Source organism: Oreochromis aureus, linkage group 3 (assembly GCF_013358895.1).
Source record: "Oreochromis aureus strain Israel breed Guangdong linkage group 3, ZZ_aureus, whole genome shotgun sequence".
NCBI lineage: Eukaryota > Metazoa > Chordata > Actinopteri > Cichliformes > Cichlidae > Oreochromis > Oreochromis aureus.
Window position 1 is genome coordinate 95,558,350 of NC_052944.1, and position 5,222 is coordinate 95,563,571.

Genomic DNA, 5,222 nt, shown 5'->3' on the forward strand with positions numbered 1-5,222 from the left:
CACTCGGCTGTCGGGGAAACTTGTTTTGTAAAGTTCGTTTAGCTAATCCGTGCAGTTGAATGAATTTACCCTTACTAAAGAAATCAAGAGAAACGCCCCAGGCTACTCAGTCACTAATTACCGTTACTGTACTTTTATTACAAGTATTACACTATAAAAGCAACAGGCTGTGTAACACACCCAAAGAAAGATTCTAGGTCTGACCAACCGTCTCAGTCGTGGGCAAAAAGATGAGTCAATAAAATTCTAAAAGACAATTTAGTGACAAATAATCAAGAGATAAAATATAAAACAGTCCAGTGTCCCATTTATGAATCAAATAAAAACACACAGTCCCAAGGCCAGAGCCAGCTATGCCACACGACCAGTTGCACTCCACGTGTTGCCTTTAACAGGGTTAGAAGTTGTCGTCTGAGACCCACCACCCTGTAAGCATATAGCCAGTGGTCACTCCAGCCTCTGCAACTCTGCTGCCTTTAGGCTGTGGCATATAATAGGCCCTGGCCTGCACAGAGAGACAAAATGACACACTCACTATAGAATTCATAGCACAAAACCCATCCATCCCAAACATATCCAATTTCATCACATTACATACCTGCACAGAGAGACAAAATGACACAGCAGTGTTTGTAGTGTGGGCTATAAGTAGACCAGTGTATCAGTGCAATCAAGTACACCTGCCTCTAATTAGTCCAACCCCATTCCAGCCATTGGCTCACCAAAAATGTGACACACACACACACACACACACACACACTCCCAACCCAGTGCAACTTCACACAATAATATGGAGCTGAATCAACACAGGCACATTAGTCTACCATGTTACACCCCTCCCTGCTGAAATGGTCATTGTCCCAATGACCATGTAATCTATAAATATTAGTCTCCAAATCTCTGTGGAGGCAGTCCTTTGGTTGTTCTTGTTGACCGTCTGGGTTCTTGATGAATGGGTCCTGTCTCGATGTCTTCTGGGCCAGCATCGAGAGGGATTTCTGTAGGAAGCCAAAACCCAACCCAGGGTGGAGCAGCTGGAGATCTACCAGTGTGTGGCAATGCATTTCCAGTTTTTAAATCTTCCTGCCTGGCTGTCTCCACCTCACTCTTAGAGTTCTGCATGTCTTGTTGCATAGGTAACAAACAAGGTCTCATTAAGTTACGATGCATCAGTTTCTCAACATTTCCCCCTTCTTGTCTAATCACATACACCGGCAAATCAGGATCTGCTTGTTTTATGATGACATAAGGTCGTTGCTCCCACTTATCTGCCAACTTACCTCGGCCCCTTGCTCTCAAGTCCTGTAGCAATACTCTCTCCAGGCAGCGATGGAAGAGCATCCGTTTTCAGGTCATAATATTTCTTTTGCCGGGACATTTCAGAGTCTCTGGTCCTGAGCTTTTTGGAAGGCATACTGCAGCCGTCTCTGATGGCATTGCACCCAGTTGCTCACAGAAGAGCAGCCCACATTTTCAGTAAGGCCCATCAGCCGATCCTGGGGAAGAAATCCATGCCTTCCAAACATCAAATAATGTGGTGAATATCCTGTAGAACTGTGCACTGTATTGTTATATACCTGGATCATCTCAGGCAGGTGATCTCGCCAGTTTCGCCTCTCTTCACCTCCTGATATAACTTTGGTGGAATTTGTCTATAGCGCTCATGGACTGGTGCAGCATTGCCCGTAGGAATTGAATGCTGCATGGTGCTTGTCAATCCATAATCTTCCTCATGCACAGCGAACACTGCTTGGTGCTTATGCAATAAAGCCTGCAGTTTCTCCAATTCCTCTGTGGACAAATGAAGACTAGTTAAATCAGGGAACATGCATTTCTCCTTGGGCAGGGCTTGCTTTTGGTCCATACTCACTCTGTGTTTACACCAACACAAGTCATGTTCACACTATTCTCTTGTATGATATCTGCTGGATCAATAATAAAAGTCTTAGCCAACTTCTGATGTCTGTAAAGGTACATTGGTGAGTCATTAAGGTTTTGGACCCTAATCAAAAGCCTCCCATCATGGACTGTAGATAATGTTCTAGCAATTAAGACTTCACCCACCTCGACAGGTTCCACCAGGCATTGATAATCCCTGCCGTCCACTCCAGTCTTCGTACGACCCCAAACCAACATCTCACTCCGAGGAGGAATCTGTATAGGATGGCGATTTACGGTACATACATACCCAATGGACCCATCTGAAGCTGCAAACCGTGCCTGACTGGCACAAATCTGAAAAGCAGTAGTCCAAACTCTCTGTTCGGCCCCACTAGAGGAGAGGTGGGCTAATGGCTTCTCCTGATCCATTTTTTCGTAGCACTGTGAAATAACATTCATACCCAGGACGCCTTCACTGTCGGTTAAACATTGGTCCTTAATCACCAAAAAGCCACATTCAGGGAGTTCCACCTGTCCAACCTTCACATGTAGCAATACATAGCCCAGGTATGGAATATCTAGTCCATTAGCAGCCTTGAGCGCCAGCCAGCTGCTTGCATCCTTCAAGTTCATACCATTACTGCCAAAGTGTTTAGAGAAATAGCTGTTCTTTATCAGTTACACATTTGATCCAGTATCAAGAATACACTGTATTGGGACATCATCAAGACACAAGCTGACTTTAGGAACTTTTCCAATTAGTTTTTTCACATCAGTTTGAGGCCCATTGGCATCGACACAACCCACTGTCTGGGCCGCCACAGTGGTGTCGTCTAGTTTAACGATCCAGATCTAGGCTTGCTTTTACAGAACCATGCTATGTAGCCCGGCTGGGAACAAGTGTTACAGATGGGGCTACCTTGTTCATCATACCTGTTTGAGTGGACTCTGGGTCTGCTCCCTCCTTTCTTTCTTGACCTGTACTGGTCAGTCTGTTTCCAGTCCACAGTCTTTTGTGTAGCCTGATGAAGTTCTGATCGGATTTCTTTGATCAAAGTCTGTGATAAATCATTGAATTGGGTGGTCATTTGCTTGTTCATGTCATCCCACAACTCTGACTTGATCTGTTCCATATCCTTAACATTACAGGTCTTGTATCTTTCCCCTTTGGCAGCAAAACAATGGACTGGCTCAACCATTTCACCATAAACATGTTCACTCAGGATTAGTTCTGCTTTAATTTCTGCAAATGTCAACTGATCATTCATTAGAATTTTTGTTCTGAATTCACCTCTAAGGGCAGTGTCTCTCAAGCCTTCAACCAGATGATCTCTGAGAAGAATATCTTCATCATTCATACCTCTAGGGTCCTTCCTCTTTAACCTGAGAAAATGTTCTTGTAATCTCAGTGCAAATGAACTGATGTCTTCATGTGTTTCTTGACGAGCATTGAAGAACTGAGAGCGCAGGACCGAAGCAGTTGTTTTATCCCCATACAACTTATCTAACTCATTAAAAATTAGCTCAGGTGAATTACGCTTCTCTGGTGGTAGAATTAAAATCTCTCTTTTAGCCTTGCCTTCTAAGCAACAGTGTTAATTCTGCTCTAAAATCTACAGGAACTCCTTGCAAAGCAAATGTTGTCTGCAAATTACTTTTCCATTCACCTAGACTAATATCTGAATCCTTCCCTCTAAATTTAGTTGTGACTAGTGATGGGTCCAGCAACACTGACGCACCGGCGCATGTATCAAGCTCACAGAGCGAAGCCTGTATCGGTGCGTGCATCGCTTTAAGAAAAAGTCACGTGATCGATACAGCTGCTGTATCGCTCATTGCCAACGCACCAAACTGTCTTTAAAAGGTACCGCGTCCGCATCTGCCAACGGAATGAGTCGCCACCAAAAAAACAAAACAAAAAAACCCACGAAATTACTCTCGCAAAGACAAAAAAAACCCACACATCTCTCCATAACAAAATGGAGCCCGAAAGAAAAAGAAATGCTTCTGCTGTGTGGGATCATTTTGATCTTTTAACTGCAAATAAGGTAACTGTTTGTCTGTCTTTGTTTCAGTGTAATCTATCAGAATAGGAAAAACAGCAATGTGAGTTGAAGTGTAAATTATTTATTTCATTTAATGCAGGTTAAATGTCGCATCTGTTCTGCAGAGCTTTCTTACACAAACAAAAGCACCTCCTCAATGTTTAGGCATTACAGAGCCAAACATGAAAATGAGGAGACAAACACACCGAGAATGAACACAGGTCGGCCTATATTGACACTGAACAGCTTTATCATCATTTTTTTTTAATTAATTTTTGTTTTATTATTTTGAAATCAAGCATCTAGGAAGACTGTTCTGGACCAGGCAGTCCTGAATTTTATTATAAAGGACTGCCAACTAGAGCTGGGCGATATGACCCAAAATTCATATCTCGATATTTTTTAGCTGGATGGCGATATACGATATATATCTCGATATTTATTTTCTTTAAGCCATAAGGTAAGAACAAAAAGAGAGTTTAGTCAAAGCTGTGTCCTAGATGTCACACAGGCACTTTTATTAACATACAGCGTAGATGTACATGAAGAATTTACTCTAATAAATTATCAGCATTTATTAAATAATAATGCTCCATAAATAAAAGAACACAATGTTGTTTTTGTGCATAACAAAAAGCTCACAATTGTGCAGTCAAAATGTAAACTAAAAGATGCTGAGCATAATAACAAAGAGATTTCACAGCTGCTCCCAAGTTCTACTGCATGACTGACAGCCTGCAATTTGAAATCCTCTTAACCGTGTCTCTGCACAGGTGCCATTTATGGTCCTTATACACACACAATACGGTAATATTACGTTGAAGCACAGTACGTATCACTCCGCGAGGCTCCACTACGGTAGCCGTAATGCTCCGACAATCTATCAAGCGGTGCAGCTCCGTAGCTCACCAAAGTCGTACTGAAACATTTTTTGACAGATTGCTGTGCGCCGTCTAGCACATGAAAAACTGTTCGCGGTCATCAAGCACAACCAGAATTCATACATAATGCGCGCGGTCAACTTTTGAGAGAATGAAAGGATTTCAGGCCATGCATGGCGTTAGCGTAGTTAGCTCGTTAGCGTGGTTAGCTCATTAGCGTGGTTAGCTCATTAGCGCGGTTAGCTCTCTAACACATTGACGCCGTCCAGCCCCAAGCATGGGGCAATCCACGGTAACACGGAGATTTGCCGTGTTCATCTTGTCGTTGTCTGCAGGTGAAGCTTTGGGGGAGGAGGGGGAGTTGTTCACTGAAGGAGAGACAAGGCCCAGTAACGCAGCGTAGAGACAAAAATGG

At 43.1% G+C, this 5,222-nt stretch overlaps 1 long non-coding RNA gene across 5 annotated transcripts; it reads right to left on the bottom strand.

The window, feature by feature from the left end:
- Window positions 1–244: 244 nt before the first annotated feature.
- LOC120438489 lies at window positions 245–3,891 on the bottom strand. Of its 5 annotated transcripts, none has more exons than XR_005611939.1 (3): window positions 1,871–3,891; window positions 1,281–1,791; window positions 245–1,124 (listed from the first exon to the last, which is right to left on the bottom strand). It is a non-coding gene; the product is annotated as an uncharacterized LOC120438489 (long non-coding RNA). The 5 variants fall into 5 exon arrangements; XR_005611936.1 differs by having other exon boundaries at window positions 1,281–1,496; window positions 1,578–3,891; XR_005611937.1 differs by having other exon boundaries at window positions 1,281–1,515; window positions 1,578–3,891.
- Window positions 3,892–5,222: the final 1,331 nt, after the last annotated feature.